General features: G+C 43.8%; 1 protein-coding gene and 2 pseudogenes across 4 annotated transcripts in view; all 3 read left to right on the top strand.

The window, feature by feature from the left end:
• Window positions 1-1,342: 1,342 nt before the first annotated feature.
• On the top strand, window positions 1,343-3,145 carry LOC100392126 (heterogeneous nuclear ribonucleoprotein R pseudogene; annotated as a pseudogene).
• A 3,703-nt stretch (window positions 3,146-6,848) lies between these two features.
• LOC100391763 (all trans-polyprenyl-diphosphate synthase PDSS1-like) lies at window positions 6,849-9,928 on the top strand (annotated as a pseudogene).
• Window positions 9,929-11,341: 1,413 nt separating this feature from the next.
• The window catches only part of PPM1B (protein phosphatase, Mg2+/Mn2+ dependent 1B), a 72,775-nt gene continuing 68,412 nt past the window's right edge, over window positions 11,342-15,704 (top strand). For all 4 annotated transcript variants that reach the window (XM_008980760.4, XM_017964363.4, XM_002757807.5 and 1 more), the window contains exon 1: window positions 11,342-11,755. The gene's annotated coding sequence lies outside the window, so the exon portion shown is untranslated. The remainder of the gene's footprint in view (window positions 11,756-15,704) is intronic.

Here is a 15,704-nt window from a genome sequence, read left to right as displayed (position 1 = left end):
TCTCTTTCACCATGAATTTTCCATTTGCAGGTTTTCCTACAACTATATGCCTGCATGCTTGTTCTTAGAATAATCAACTTGTGATTTTACTCCTATGTTCATCTCCTTGATGTCGGTTCCAGTCTGAGTCTGCTGAGATTTTTTTTTTTTTTTTTTTTTTTAATTTGAGACAGAGTTTCACTCTTGTTACCCAGGCTGGAGTGCAGTGGTGTGATCTCGGCTCACCGCAACCTCCGCCTCCTGGGATCAGGCAATTCTCCTGCCTCAGCCTCCTGAGTAGCTGGGATTACAGGCACGCGCCACCATGCCCAGCTAATTTTTTGTATTTTTAGTAGAGATAGGGTTTCACCATATTGACCAGGATGGTCTTGATCTCTTGAACTTGTGATCCACCCACCTTGGTCTCCCACAAAGTGCTGGGATTACAGGCGTGAGCCACCGCACCCAGCCTGCTGAGATTCTTAAGATCAGCACTTCAGCCCAGTTTTACTAGCAGGAGAAGAAGAGCTTTCAGACTAGTCAACAGGAAGAGTTGCTGCAGATGTGGAAGGAACATAAGGGAAAAGTAGTGCAACGTTTCCTTTAGAATTTTGAAGCATGAGCAAACCACCATATTGCATGAGCAAATGGCAATGCTACAAAAAAGCAAAAGATTAAGAGTTGGCTGAAATGTATAGTTTATTGTAAAAGGAAAATAAAACACAACACAGTGAATGAATAATGTAAATGTATTTGGGCATAAATGCTAAACTGCTTACACAAATGGCTATTAGAGTTTTCCACAGCCAAGCATATTTAAACATTTAGTAGTTTTGCAGCATTTATGGTTGGGCTCCATGTGAATAGTTTTTCTGATACCACCCGCTATGTTATAAGCATAATCTCAATCATCTCATGTGCATGACACTCACTTTAAAACACAAAGGTGGATCTGGTTCTGAGGAAGCCAGTTTTGGCCTCCTCTGCTGTGTGGATTGCATGTAAGATAGTGATAGCTTGATCAACTTCCTCTCTAAGGAGGAAGTAGGGTTGGGGACAGGCCCAGGCTCGAGGTCATAGCATCGAGAAAAGGGAAAATGTCCAGCAAACTACTTAAAATCCTCCAAATGCAATTCAAGAAATACTTATCAAGCATCGATGGTGTATGGTATACAGGAAAAGAAATGATGCCCTTGCTGAATTGGAGGTTATGGTCCACAGCAGGGGTACTACCTCTTCCATGCCTGTTTTTGTGGGGGGCAACGGGTCCCTTTGGTGAATCCTATATATTTCTTCTCAGAATACCATTTAAAAATACATAAAGCTTGGTCTCTGTCCATGAGCGGGGAAGGGGGTGGCGCGTGCCATTTCTAGTCGTTTTCAAAGCGCCTCGCGCTGATTCCCAAGGGCCTGGCCACCAGCCCACACTCTGCCCTGGATTGGTAGCTTATGTCAATCTTGATGAAAGAGCAATTGATGCTCTCAGGGAATTTAATGAAGAAGGAGCTCTGTCTGTACTACAGCAGTTCAAGGAACGTGACTTATCACATGTTCAGAACAAAAGTGCATTTTTATGTGGCGTTATGAAGACCTACAGGTAGAGAGAGAAACAGGGAAGCAAGGTGCAAGAGTCCACAAAGGGACTTGATGAAGCGAAGATCAAGGCCTTGCTTGAGAGAACTGGGTATACTCTGGATGTAACCACGGGACAGAGGAAGTATGGTGGTCCTCCACGAGACAGTGTGTACTCTGGCGTGCAACTGGGAATTGGAACAGAGGTGTTTATAGGTAAAATACCAAGAGATTTATATGAGGATGAGTTGGTGCCCCTTTTTGAGAAGTCTGGACCCATTTGGGATCTATGTCTTATGATGTATCCACTGTCTGGTCAGAATAGAGGGTATGCATTTATCTCCTTCTGTGGAAAGGAAGCTGCACAGGAAGCTGTGAAACTCTGTGACAGCTACAAAATTTGCCTTGGTAAACACCTTGGGAGTGTGCATTTCTGCGGCAAACAAGAGACTTCTTGTTGGATCCGTTCTGAAGAATAAGACTCCAGAAAATATTCTGGAAGAATTCAGTAAAGTCACAGAGGGTTTGGTGGACGTTATTCTCTATCATCAACCCGATGACGAAAAGAAGAGTTGGGGGTTCTGCTCCTTGAATATGAGGATCAAAGTCAGCAGCACAAACTAGACACCGGCTGATGAGTGGAAAAGTAAAAGTATGAGGTAATGGAGTTACAGTTGAATGGGCTAACCCTGTGGAAGAACCAGATCCAGAAGTCATGGCTAAGGTAAAAGTTTTGTGAGAAATTTGGCACTACAGGGACAGAAGAAATATTGGAAAAGTCATTTTCTGAATTTGGAAAACTTGAAAGACTGAAGAAGTTGAAAGATTATGCATTTGTTCATTTTGAAGACAGAGGAGTGGCCGTTGAGGCTATGGATGAAATGAATGGCAAAGAAATAGAAAGGGAAGAAATTGAAATAGTCTTAGCCAAGCCACCAGACAGGAAAAGGAAAGATCGCCAAGCTGCTAGACAGGCCTCCAGGAGCACTGCATATGGAGATTATTACTACCACCCACCTCCTCTAATGCCGCCTCCAATGAGAGGTCAGGGTCATGGTGGGGAGAGGTAGATATGGCTACCCTCCAGATTACTATGGCTATGAAGATTACTATGATGATTACTGTGGTTATGATGATCACGACTACCATGGAGACTATGAAGATCCCTACTACATCTATCATGATGGCTATGCAGTAAGAGGAAGAGGAGGAGGAAGGGAGGGTGATGTGCTCCACCACCACCAAGGGGGAGGGGAGCACCACCTCCAAGAGGTAGAGCTGGCTATCACAGAGGAGGGCACCTTTGGGACCACCAAGAGGTTCTAGGGGTGGCAGGGGGCGGGGGTTCTGCACAATAGCAGAGAGGCTGTTGTTCCTGTGGATCTCGGGGCAATCGTGTGGGCAAAGCAATGTAGGAGGCAAGAGAAAGGCAGATGGGTACAACCAACTTGATTCCAACGACCAACAGAACTAGGGTTCCCAACCCATTGCTCAGCAGCCGCTTCAGTAAGGTGGTGACTATTCTAGTAACTATGGTTACAATAATGATAACCAGTAATTTTATCAGGATACTTATGGGCAACAGTGGAAGTAGACATGTAAGGGCTTGAAAATGATACTGGCAAGATACTATTGGCTCTAGATCTACATTCTTCAAAAAAATTTGACTTAAGCATTTCATCTTTAAGTAGCAATTTGCTGCCATTTGTATTGGGCTGAAGAAATCACTATTGTGTATATACTCAAGTCTTTATTTTTCCTCTTTTCATAAATGCTCTGGGACATTACTGGGCTTGCAGAGTTCCCTTATTCTGGGGATTACAATGCTTTTATCGTTTCAGGCTTCATTTTAGCTTCAGAACAAGCTGGGCACACTGTTAAATCATGATTTTGCAGAACCTTTGGTTTTGGATAGTTTCATTTTTTTGGATTTGGAATAGATTAGGAGTATGGAGTAAGCTGTAAATAAAAATACAAGCTTGTGCTTTGTCTTAGCAGTTTTAAGAAATTAAAGCAAACAAATTTCAGTTTTCTTGTATTGAAAATAACCTATAATTGTATGTTTTGCATTCCTAGAAGTAGCTTAACTGTGTTTTTAAATTGTTGTTAACTTCACGCCTTTTTGAAATCTGCCCTAAAAAATTTGTTCGGATTAAATGTAAAAAGTAGTGACAATTTGTTCTTTGAGGTGATTGTATTTCCAATTTCTTATTAATGTAAGATTTCAATAAAACTAAAAAAATCTATTCAAAAACAAAATTTAAAAATACATAAATCTCCTAAGATTACAAAGGAAAACCAATTCAATTGTAATTAAAGACAGATTTATCAAACTATTAAATAAATTTGTGATATGCTTTTTATTTTGTTTAGATTGCGTCTCACTCTGTCCCCAGGCTGGAGTGTAATGGTGTGGTCTCAGCTCACTGCAACCTCCACCTCCCAGGTTCAAGTGGTTCTCCTGCCTCAGCCTCTGGAGTAGCTGGGACTACAGGCATGAGCCATCACGCCCAGCTAATTTTTGTATTTTTGGTAGAGACAGGATTTCACTATGTTGGTCAGGATGATCTTGAACTCCTGACCTCATGATCTGCCTGCCTTGGCCTCCCAAAGTGCTGGGATTACAAGCGTGAGCTACCATGCCTGGCCTATACTTCTTTATTAATGCATGAAATAACAAGATCTAGCAGTAAGTATAATAATTATAATAATTTCCAAAAAATGGTGAGTGTAATAATTATAATTTCAAAAACGTGGTGAGTGTAAATGACATCTAGAGAGATTGTGATGCTTGGTAAAGACTGAGAATCTCTGCTCTAAGCAACCCGCGACCTCACAGTTCCCTAATTTTTTGGCCTCCCTTGCAGCTAGGGGGGATCATGTGATTTCCTCACCCCTACCATCTTGAACTTGGACATCTCATATAAAGCTTCACTAACTATCCTGAAAACTTGAGGCAACAAGATAATTGGAAAAGCACTGATCCCAACATTACTGCCTACCTCTAGACACCTTGTTTTGTGAGAAAATGCTACTTCCACTCTCCAGTGATTTCTGAAACCACTGTTTAGGTTTTCTGTTAGTCATAGCCAAACATATTTCTGATTAATACAAGATGGTTTTAAAAAGAAGACTTTTCTCATAATGGTAAGAATTTTAAACACTATTGAAATATATATTAACAAATATGGTGCAAAGGACACAACTCATGGATTTTTAAGGTAATTTTTCAGCTTGCGTGGCTGACTTCTTGCTAAATCCCCAGATACACTGGGATAAAACTTCTCAGTCCTAAGGGGTCCTCCTCTGGATATGTTTGCGAAGCACTTTTAAGAGATACTAGGCTGTGGTTTTCTGAAAGTCAGTGTTGAACATTTCTTTTTTCTTTTTTTTCTTAGATCTGATGGTTTTATAGAACATTTCTAACAAAATAGTAATAGTCAATTATTTTCTTTTTCTTTTTTGTTTTTTTTTTTTTGAGACGGAGTTTTGCTCTTGTTGCTGGAGTGCAATGGCGCGATCACGGCTCACCGCAACCTCCACCTCCTGGGTTCAGGCAATTCTCCTGCCTCAGCCTCCTGAGTAGCTGGGATTACAGGCACGTGCCACCATGCCCAGCTAATTTTTTGTATTTTTAGTAGAGACGGGGTTTCACTATGTTGACCAGGATGGTCTCGATCTCTCGACCTCGTGATCCACCCGCCTCGGCCTCCCAAAGTGCTGGGATTACAGGCGTGAGCCACCACACCCACCAATTATTTTTAAAGGCAGCCCCCATCACCTATCTGATTCACAGTGGGTGCTTAATAAATATTTGTAAGTGGAACTGGTTAATTTTTTTTTAATGAAGAAAACAGGTTTATTAGTGGAACATTTCCTGCGGTTAAGAAGGGGGTGAACCAATCCACTCAAATCAAGCTACTTGAAGTTTGACATCAAAGCTCTTTGTCAGAAGGAGCACAGTGATCTGCATATAACACTCGTGTAAATGCGCTGAATGAATCAATGACACTTACTTTATGTGATGTATAAAGATTCAGATTCCAACTATGATAGTCACTGAATTAGGTGCAATTATGCATCATATCCTGTATATGTATATATATATATACACATGCACCTGGGATTACAGGTGCATGCCACCACACCTGGCTAATTTTTGTATTTTTAGTAGAGATGAGGTTTTACCATGTTGGCCAGTTTGGTCATGACCTCAAGTGATCTGCCTGCCTTGGCCTCCCAAAGTGTTGGGATTACAGGCATGAGCCACTGCATCCAGCCCATTTAAATTTTTTAAATTAAAATTTTTTGAGGCCAGGTATGGTGGCTCACGCCTGTAATCCCAGCACTTTGGGAAGCCCAGGTGGGGGGATCACGAAGTCAAGAGATGGAGACCATCCTGGCCAACATGGTGAAACCCTGTGTCTACTAAAAATGTAAAAATTAGCTGGGTGTGGTGGTGCATGCCTGTTGTCTGAGCTGCTCGGGAGGCTGAGGCAGGAGAATCGCTTGAATCTGGGAGGCAGAGGTGGCAGTGAGCCAAGACCACTCCACTGTACTCCAGTCTGGCGACAGAGTGAGACTCCATCTAAAAAAAATAAAAAATAAAATTATTTTTTGAGACAGCATCTTGCTCTGTTGCCCAGGCTAGAGTACAATGGCATGATCATAGCTCATTGCAGTCTCTAACTCCTGGGTTCAAGTGATCCTCCCATTTCAGCCTTCCACATACAGCCACTGTGTCCAGCTGTCCTTTTAATAATATACATATATAGAGATGGAATCTCAATATGTTGGCCAGGCTGGCCTCAAACTCCTGTCCCCAAGAAATCTTCCTGCCTTGGCTTTCCAAAGTGCTGAGATTATATGCGTGAGCCACCATGTCTAGCCCATATCCTATTTAGTCTTTGAAAAAACTGTGCTAAGTGGGCAGCCCTAGATTACCTGTCACCAAGTATGGGCCTTGAGCATCAGCAAAACTAGGTCACCCTAATTTGTAAAGAGAAAATGGCTATCTGATATCTTACTTAAAAAAGAATATCAGAATATTACAGACAACTGGAAAAATAACTTTTTCTACATTACATTTAATATTTTTTTCATTTAAAACTATATATTGGAGAGTGATCTGCATTACTAAGAGCTTCTAAAGCTCTTCATGTGGCTCTGGAGAAAGATGTTATGATTCCCATTTTGCAGAACAAACCAAGACTCAGAGAGCTTAGTTACCAGCTCAAGTCACACAGCTAGTTAGTAGCAGAGCCCATTATGATGGTGCTCAGGGTTTATGACACATTATGTTTACGATGGTAAACACCAGTTTTCAAAGTTGTGAATCTTGTTGGGCTTTCTTTAATGGTTTAGTGTTTTAAGCAAATAAATGATAACACAAAGTTAACCTACATACCTGTTTTGGGGTGTCTCCATACTTTTTTGCTCTTAGTGATTGAAAGTATGAATGATATGGAATTATTGGCCTAACTAAATGACTGAGCTTGGTATTTGTTTTTGGGTCAACCAAGGGATAGTGAAAAGGAAGTCAAAGAAGCCAGGAAACTGCTCTCATGCCTTTCTGTGGTTTCTTGTATTCACCGGACAAGGGTCCCTAAGTGTCTTCAGTGTTTTATCCTTTGTATGGTTCCCATTTTAGAAGCTGAGGTCTCAGACTCCCTTCTGCTTATATAAGGGGTGTCAGACAATGGAGTGTGATTTAAGAAAATACTTTCTATAAGTCACTTCAATAATACTTCCTGCAGACTATATGATCTCACGCTGATGATAAAGGGGAGGGCAGAAAGGTGAGATATATGTATGTTCTCCCGACATGCAAAAGTGAGGAAAGTAATTTACTTTACATCTGCCTCCATTATCCTTTCCCAGGGAGTCTCAAACATTCACGCGCATAAAAATCAGCTGGGGGTTGGCACGGTGGTTCAGGCCTGTAATCCTGGCGCTTTGGGAGGCCGAGGCAGACAGATCACTTGCGGTCAGGAGTCAGTGACCAGCCTGGCCAACGTGGTGACACCACATCTCTACTAAAAATACAAATATTAGCCAGGCGTGGTGGCAGGCGCCTGTAATCCCAGCTACCCAGGAGACTGAGGCGGGAGAATCACTTGAACCAGGAGGCAGAGGTTGCAGTGAGCCGAGATTGCACCACTGCACTCTAGCCTGGGTGACAGAACCAGATACGTCTCAAAAATAATAATAATAATAATCTGGGGAGCTATTTTAAAATTCACCTTTCTGAGCGTTGTCCCCAGAATCCCGGATTTCTAGGCATGAGTGGACCGTGGCCTCCCGCAGGTGGCGGTGGACGCACAGCTGCTCCTGATGGCAGGCGGCGCCGAGTCTCGAGCCCGGCTCCCCTGGCCTTGCCGGGCCACCGGGGTGGCGCGCCGCTGCCCATACCGGCGCGCAGGTTCAGGCCAAAAGGACTTGACTTGTCTCAGACACTATTTTAATCCTGTGAAGCATTTAACATCTGCCTGTCCAAATGTATATAGTAGATCACGGTTTCATCACCCAACCCAGACAGTAAAACACACAGTGGTGAGAAATAGATCAATCCTTTCAAACTCAGTTGGAGAGACTTGAAAGGTCTGCATGAGGACATTGGAAAGGAACTGCTCTTATCATCAACAAAACTTAAGGAAATGTTTGAGTACTACTTTGATGGAAAGGAAAAGCCTTTCAACCAATTATTGTGCTTATGGCCCGAGCATGTAATATTAGTCATAACAACTCCCGATCCGAAATCCAGTTTTCACAAGCTGATTGCTAAAAAGGTTCTAGGCAGTGTCTGTTAAAACGCATTGCTTTCCCTTAATTAGACATGTGCAAGTCAGCCAGCGCGCCATGGCCTTAATTTCAGAAATGATCTGCACTGCTAGTCTGGTTCATGATAATATATTGACGACGCAAGTTCTCGAAGAGGAAAACACACAGTTAATAAGATCTGGGGTGAAAAGAAGTTTTTTTTTTTTTTTAGACTGAGTTTGGGTCTTGTTGCCCAGGCTGGGGTGCAATGGCGTGATGTTGCCTCACCGCAATCTCTTTCTCCCGGGTTCAAGTGATTCTCCTGCTTCAGCCTCCCGAGTAGCTGGGATTACAGGCATGGCGCTACTACGCCTGGCTAATTTTTGTTGTTGTTGAGAGGAAGTCTCGCTCTGTCGCCTCGGCTGGAGTGCAATAGCACGCTCTCGGCTCACCGCAACATCCGCCTCCCAGGTTCGAGCAATTCTCCTGTCCCAGCCTCCCAAGTAGCTGGGATTACAGATGCGCGCCACCGTGCCCGGCTAATTTTTGTATTTTTAAGTAGAGACTGGGTTTCACCATGTTGGTCAGGCTGGTCTCGAACTCCTGACCTCATGATCCGCCTGCCTCAGCCTCCCAAAGTGCTGGGATTACAGATGTGAACCACCGTGCCCAGCTTAATTTTGTATTTTTAGTAGAGACAGTTTCTCCATGTTGGTCAGGCTGGTCTTGAAATCCTGACCTCAGGTGATCTGTCCACCTCAGCCTTCCAAAGTGCTAGAATTACAGACGTGAGCCTCCGCGCACGGCAGGTTTTTAAAAATCTCTTACTAAATCACATGCTTTTTGGACTGCATTTTTAAGATTTATCTGATTACAGGCCAGGCGCGGTGGCTCACGCCTATAATCCCAGCATTTTGGGAGGCCTAGGCAGGTGGATCACGAGGTCAAGAGATCGAGACCATCCTGGTCAACAAGGTGAAACTCCGTCTCTACTAAAAATACAAAAATTAGCTGGGCATGGTGGTGCGTGCCTGTAGTCCCAGCTACTCGGGAGGCTAAGGCAGGAGAATTGCCTGAACCCAGGAGGCGGAGGTTGTGGTGAGCCGAGATCACGCCATTGCACTCCGGCCTGGGTAACAACAGCGAAACTCCGTCTCAAAAAAAAAAGATTTATCTGATTACAAAGTAAAATATGCTTGCTTAAAAAACAAAAAACAAAACCCATACCTGAATTGCAATTAAGTCTTTGTTTCTGCTGTTTTTTTGACGGCATGGGCAATTATCCTATTACCCGTTTAATTTTTTTTTTTTAATTTGCCCTTTTCTACAAAACGTTGACAACCCCTAACCTGAAGAGCACTCTGTTGTGTCTAAGCTTAAATTGTCTGCCCAAACCAATTTACAACAAAGGAGTTAGGTTTAAGTCCTCTTTTAGGACATTCGGATTAAAAAAAAAAATCTATCATAAAGTATTAGAATACCTCTATTACTTTACTTTTGTTTCTGGTTTAGAAAACTAACACGGCAGCATCGTCTTCTACAAGGAGTCATGCCCACTTTCCTCATCGGCTTGTTAAACCTCTCTCATTCATTCTTGACTCAACCTGTGTCTTTGTGAAGCCTTTCTTGGTAAACCTATGCACAAGGAAGACCATTTATGTCATCATCAGCCCTTGCGCACGTTTCAATTATAGCGCCTATCATCTTGTACCGCGATTGCCTAATTTATTATTGTATTGTGCCTGGCAAACAGCAGGCGGTCAATAACTGCAGAATGAACGAGTCCATGTCAAGAGACTAGGCCGGGAGTTTTAAAAATCAATGTGACTGAGAAACAAAATACGGGAATGTCGAGGGCTGGTATAAAAACAGTCTCTAATAGCACAGAATCCTCCTGAAGGGAACACCTGTCCCACTTTCTCACGCTGCTTTCCGGGCTCTTCCGACACCTCAATTTCCCGCCCACTCTCCTCCCTCCAGGGGACAGGTCAGGCAGGTATACCCGCTCGCCGGCTATGATAGGTCGGCGATGACTTCATTGTTAGGGAACATCCGGGTCTTTCCCCTCCCTGCAACACCTCCCCAGAGCCCGGCCTGCCTAGTTTCCCACTCCCGCGTGCGCCCCACCCGAGGCTGAAGCAAAACAACCGTGTCTCCCCAGCCCGCTTCTTGTCCTGAGCCATCCCTTCCCGTCTCTACGCCGAAGAGAGGCGTTCAGATCCTCCAATGAGGCCCTAGGAAGACTTTCTTAGCCAATCAGTAGCCAAGTCCCTGCAATTCCGGATGGGACCAGGCGTCCACACCTATAGCTGGACTGCTCCTTGGTCTCTTATGGCGCTTATTTTACGCATGGCTTAGAGGTCAAATACAAGGGGTCACGGTCCTCACAGAACGGAAAGGATCCGTACACTCTCTGGGTTTGACCGTTTTCTAAGACGAACCTATAGCTTTCCAGATACTTCCCCGCCTTTTGCGAGTTCATTTGAAAAAAGCCGGTGTGACGGACTTGGAAATTGGCTCAGTGACTGACACGCAGAGAAAGCCAGTGACTGGGGGTTCGAATCACGATTTGGACCAATAAAAAAACGGGATCGCTGGGGCCTGGGCTTTGCTAGGAGGGGCGCAGGTGGGCGTTATTTGATTGACGGAGGGCTCTGCTTATGACTGGTAGTGGGGGCTGGTCCGTGACGTCCGGGAGGTAGGACCTGGCGGAGGCAGGGCCGAATGAAGTAAATGGTAATGAAGGGTTGGGTCACACTTAGTGGGCGGTGTTTGATGGACAGTTGACCTTGCCAATTGAAAGTGGCCACTGATGCCCAATGGGAAATTAGAAAGTCAGAGGCGGGGCAGGGTGGGCGGGGTAAACTAAGTACCGAGGTGCGGAGGGAGCCGCGCTGGGAGGGAGAGCGGTGATTGACAAGACTCCCAGCAAACTGGAAGCCGCGAGAGGGTGCGCGGCATCCCAGTGGGTGGGAGCTGGGGGCGGGGCTCCCTGAGGGGCGGGGAAGGACTAGGGTGCAGGGAGGGGGTTGCAGAAGGAGCCGAGCGGCTGCTGCTCAATGGCGGAAAAGCCGCCGGTTCTCTGACTGCCTGGTTCCCCTAGCAGTTGCGGGGGAGTTTCCTGCCGGCGCGGCTGGAGTCTCTGATTCTCAGGGTTGGTGGTTGGAAGATGCTCCAGAGAGACGAGGCTGCGGCGGAGGAGGTGGCGGCGGCCGAATCGGCAACGGCGCTAGGGTGGAGAGAAGGCGGCAGCAGCGGCGGCGGCGGCGGCGTGAGGGGCCCGGCGGTGTAAGCAGCCCCGGAGGCGGCGGTCGAGACCCCGAGGGGGAAGCGGCAGCTGAGGCAGGGTCGCGCCTCCGTTGGAAACTTGGGCTGAGTACCGCGGGGGGCTCCGCGGCGGGCGTAAGCGAGGCGCCCTAGATCAATCCTCCCTCCTTTGCCTCAGGTAAGGCCGCCTGGCGCCCCGCAGGAGGGGAAGCGGCTGACCAGCAGTGCTTCCGAGGCCCCGGGCCCCGGGCCGGTTTTCGCGGTGCCGCCAAGCCGCGGCCGGGGCCTCTGTCCTTCCGAATCCTCGCCACTTTCCCCGCTGCCCCGGAGCCTAGGCAGGGGAACGCCGGGCCTGGCTCTCGGGTAGGCCCCTTTCCCAGCAGCCGCCTCCGCTCGGCTGAGGGCTGGGAGAGGCGCGGGGAGAGAATGGGAGTCTGCTCGAACGCCTGGAAGCCAATTGATTCTCCCTTCCCTCCGCTTTAGTCTGCAAGCGTCTCTTTCACACGAAAGCACTGGGGCTCCCCAAGCCTTGGCTCGACTCTTGCAGATGCATGCACTGTTTGAAAACACTGCCTTTTCCCATTCGTTTCCTCATCAGCTTCTGCCCTCCTCTGCGCTCCACTTCACTTCCTTGTTAAATCGTCTTTCTCTCCTTGCTGTCTATGCGTTCTGACCTCGCTTTCCTTCCTTAGTGCCTTTAAATCGTGTGTTTCTCTTCTCATCGTACTTCGGCATCTCTTGCCTGCCTTCCCCAGCACCATCCTTTTCGGATGTCATTCCTAACACTGAAGTTCTTAATTGAAACTGCCGCTTACTGTCAGTGCCCCAAATCTACCGGAGCCCCATTAAGAGTATAGACTGACTAGCCTTATATGGTAGATAAGTTTTTTATACTTTAAGCCTAACAGCCTTAAAAAAAAATTGTATTATTAAACGTACTGTGTGAAAATAATACTGAAAATAATTTTTTAAATGAAGGGCTCAGTGAGTGCTGGAAATAGTTATTTCTTCATTTTTTAAAATTGCATGACCTCTCATGTCAGATTTAGCAGATCTAGGACTTTTGCCCATGTTATTTGGCAAAAAAAAAAAAAAAAAAAAAAAGCTTCTTAAGCATTTGATAGCAGCCCAAATTCATCAATATTCAATTTCTTCTAAGAAAAACTTGAAAGCTTTTTTAAAAAGAGACTTTATATTAGTAACTAGGAAGCTGTTTTGATAAAGTCACAGTTAAAGAGCTTTTAAATTAGGCTCCACATGTTTAATGTATTGTAAAGTTGGCAGGCATGTTGTAAAAGGATTATTTAGGAATTTGAGTAGCCTTAGTGTTACGTAGCTATTTTAGGAAAAACATTCTTTTTCTGTTAACAAACGTTTACAACTATGGTGATGTGAGAATTACTGAGGTTTATTGTGGGATTAACACAGGAACTGTCTTTATTTGAGCTACTGCATGGGTGAAGAAGTGGTAAATTGTTCAGGGTGGACAGTGTAAGTCACAGTATGTTCTAGGAGGTGGAGAAACATGCCATGGACACTGAATGTTAATAGATGTTATTTCATTTACTTTCTCTGTTGTGCAATAGCAAAGTTCCTATTGTTGGCCTACTTTTAAATAGAGCATTTCTGAGTAAATAGTGAGACAAGTTATTCTAATTATTATGATAGTCTTTTCCAAGTGGACAGGCCTTTTAAAAATATAGTTGAAGTAATGGTAATTTTTTTTAAGGAAATATTTTTGTAGGTCTGCTAAATGGACAGTGTGTTTTTCTAATCGAAATTTTAAAATTAAGTAGAATATTTTTTAGTCAACAGATTTTCTTTCAGGGATAATCTTTATTCTGTGCTTCTTCTCTCAATGCCTTCTTTGTTTTTTTTTTCTTAATGGTCGTTGTGTTTTCACCTCTTCATTTATTTTTGCTCTCATAAAGTCTTATGACAGTTTCTGCAGTGGTTCTTTGTGTTATTGTATATTAGCGTGCAGTGGCATTTTTATTTGAGCTTTCATACTTTAAGATTTCCCCAGTTTCTAGTACGTTATCGTTTGGATTTGTTGATGTGATTATTCTCTTTGAAGTGACCAGCAGAGCTTTCAACACCGTTTTCTTACACTGGGTATCTGATTTCTGTGAAGACTCTAGGAATAGGTGAAAGGCCTTTTCAGTTCAGTCATGTCAGTAAATACTGTTTTATGTTAGTAATTCACCTAATTACTAAATTCCTTAAGATTACATCATCTAAAGGAATGGTGTAGTGTCCAAGTAGCTGCGCTTCTAAGAACAGCTCATTCACAGGTTAACAAGGTCAGAAAAAGTGGCTCTTGTTGAAAGTTACCTTTTCCTATAGCAAACATCTTTTATGGAATCTTTTGAATTAAAATATGATGCTGATTATGTCTTGGCAGTGTTGGAAAAGTAGAATTTGCCTCGGTATCACTTAGTGATTATGGTGATTTATTAAAAAGAGGCTATATAGGCCAGGTGTGGTGGCTCATGCCCGTAATCCCAGCACTTTGGGAGGCTGTGGTGGGCAGATCACTTGAGGTCAGGAGTTTGAAACTAGCCTGGCCAACATGGTGAAACCCCGTCTCCACAAAAATTTTCTGGGCAGGGTGGCATGTGCTTGCAATCCTGGCTACTCAGGAGGCTGAGGCAGGAGAATCACTTGAACTCTGGAGGTGGAAGTTGCAGTGAGCTTAGTTTGTGCCACTGCACTTCAGCCTGGGTGACAGAGTGAGACAATCAAAAAAAAAAAAGGCTTTCATGAATATTTTTATGTTATGTATAACTATTTTAAAGTATTTCATAACATTACCTAGCATAGAAAGCAGTTAAGTAGTAGTATAATTCTCTTTTTAAAATGCAACATATGATATTTTATATTTTCTGTGAAATATACCTTTCACAATTCACTGCGTTTTTTTTTTTGTTTTGTTTTGTTTTTTTGAGATGGAGTCTTGCTGGTCACCAGGCTGAAGTGCAGTGGCACAATCTCAGCTCACTGCATCCTCCACCTTCCGGGTTCAAGCGATTCTGCTGTCTCAGCCTCCCTAGTAGCTGGGACTACAAGCGCACACCACCATGCCCAGCTAATTTTTTTATTTTTTTAGTAGAAACGAGGTTTCACCATGTTGGCCAGGATGATCTTGATCTCTTGACCTTGTGATCCTCCCACCTTAGCCTCCCAAAGTGCTGGGATTACAGGCATGAGCCACCAGCCCACAATTCACTGATTTTAATAAAAATTAATCAACAAAGAAATAACTGATGAAATCAGAGTAGTAAAAGTATTTTTTTATCCAAAATTCTAATGGCAAAATTTAATCAAGTAATAGTATAAAGTGTGAAATCGTGATTAATGGTAAGATAATTTTTGGGAGTATAATATTCCTGGATTTCCAGTTATTTTTCTCATTGTACCTGATTCTTTTTGTTTTCCCTTTGGTGAACTAATTTCAGAATTGGAATGAAATGGAATTCTGCTATTTATATTAGCAGCTTTAAAGTTTTATTGTAAAATGTATCTTATACATTATATTAACAGAATTGATTAAGAGGACTGACATTTCACTATCCTATAATGTTCACTCTCTTACCTTCAAACGTTGATGATAAAAGTCTTTGGGAAACATTTCATTTTTTTTTGAGACAGAGTTTCGCTCTTGTTACCCAGGCTGGAGTGCAATGGCGTGATCTCGGCTCACCGTAACCTCCGCCTCCTGGGTTCAGGCAATTCTCCTGCCTCAGCCTCCTGAGTAGCTGGGATTACAGGCACATGGCACCATTTCCAGCTAATTTTTTGTATTTTTAGTAGAGATGGGGTTTCACCATGTTGACCAGGGTGGTCTTGATCTCTTGACCTCGTGATCCACCCGCCTCAGCCTCCCAAAGTGCTGGGATTACAGGCTTGAGTCACTGCGCCCGGCCCAAAATATTTAATTTTTATAGTTTGTAGTTGAGTGTCATAAAAATTGCAAAATGACAGAACTTGTTATTAGCTTTTAGTGGCTGATATAACAAGAACAGGTGAAGAAAAAGGTACATGAGCTTCATCTGTAGTTTTTCTTTGTTTTTGTTGGTGAGGCTTATTTACATCAGTACCTTGAGTTAAAAAAATAGGTTTTCATC

This window comes from Callithrix jacchus, chromosome 14, assembly GCF_049354715.1.
Source record: "Callithrix jacchus isolate 240 chromosome 14, calJac240_pri, whole genome shotgun sequence".
Taxonomy (NCBI): Eukaryota; Metazoa; Chordata; class Mammalia; order Primates; family Cebidae; genus Callithrix; species Callithrix jacchus.
Note: the sequence above shows the minus strand (reverse complement) of the source record. Positions and strands in the feature narration are given on the sequence as shown.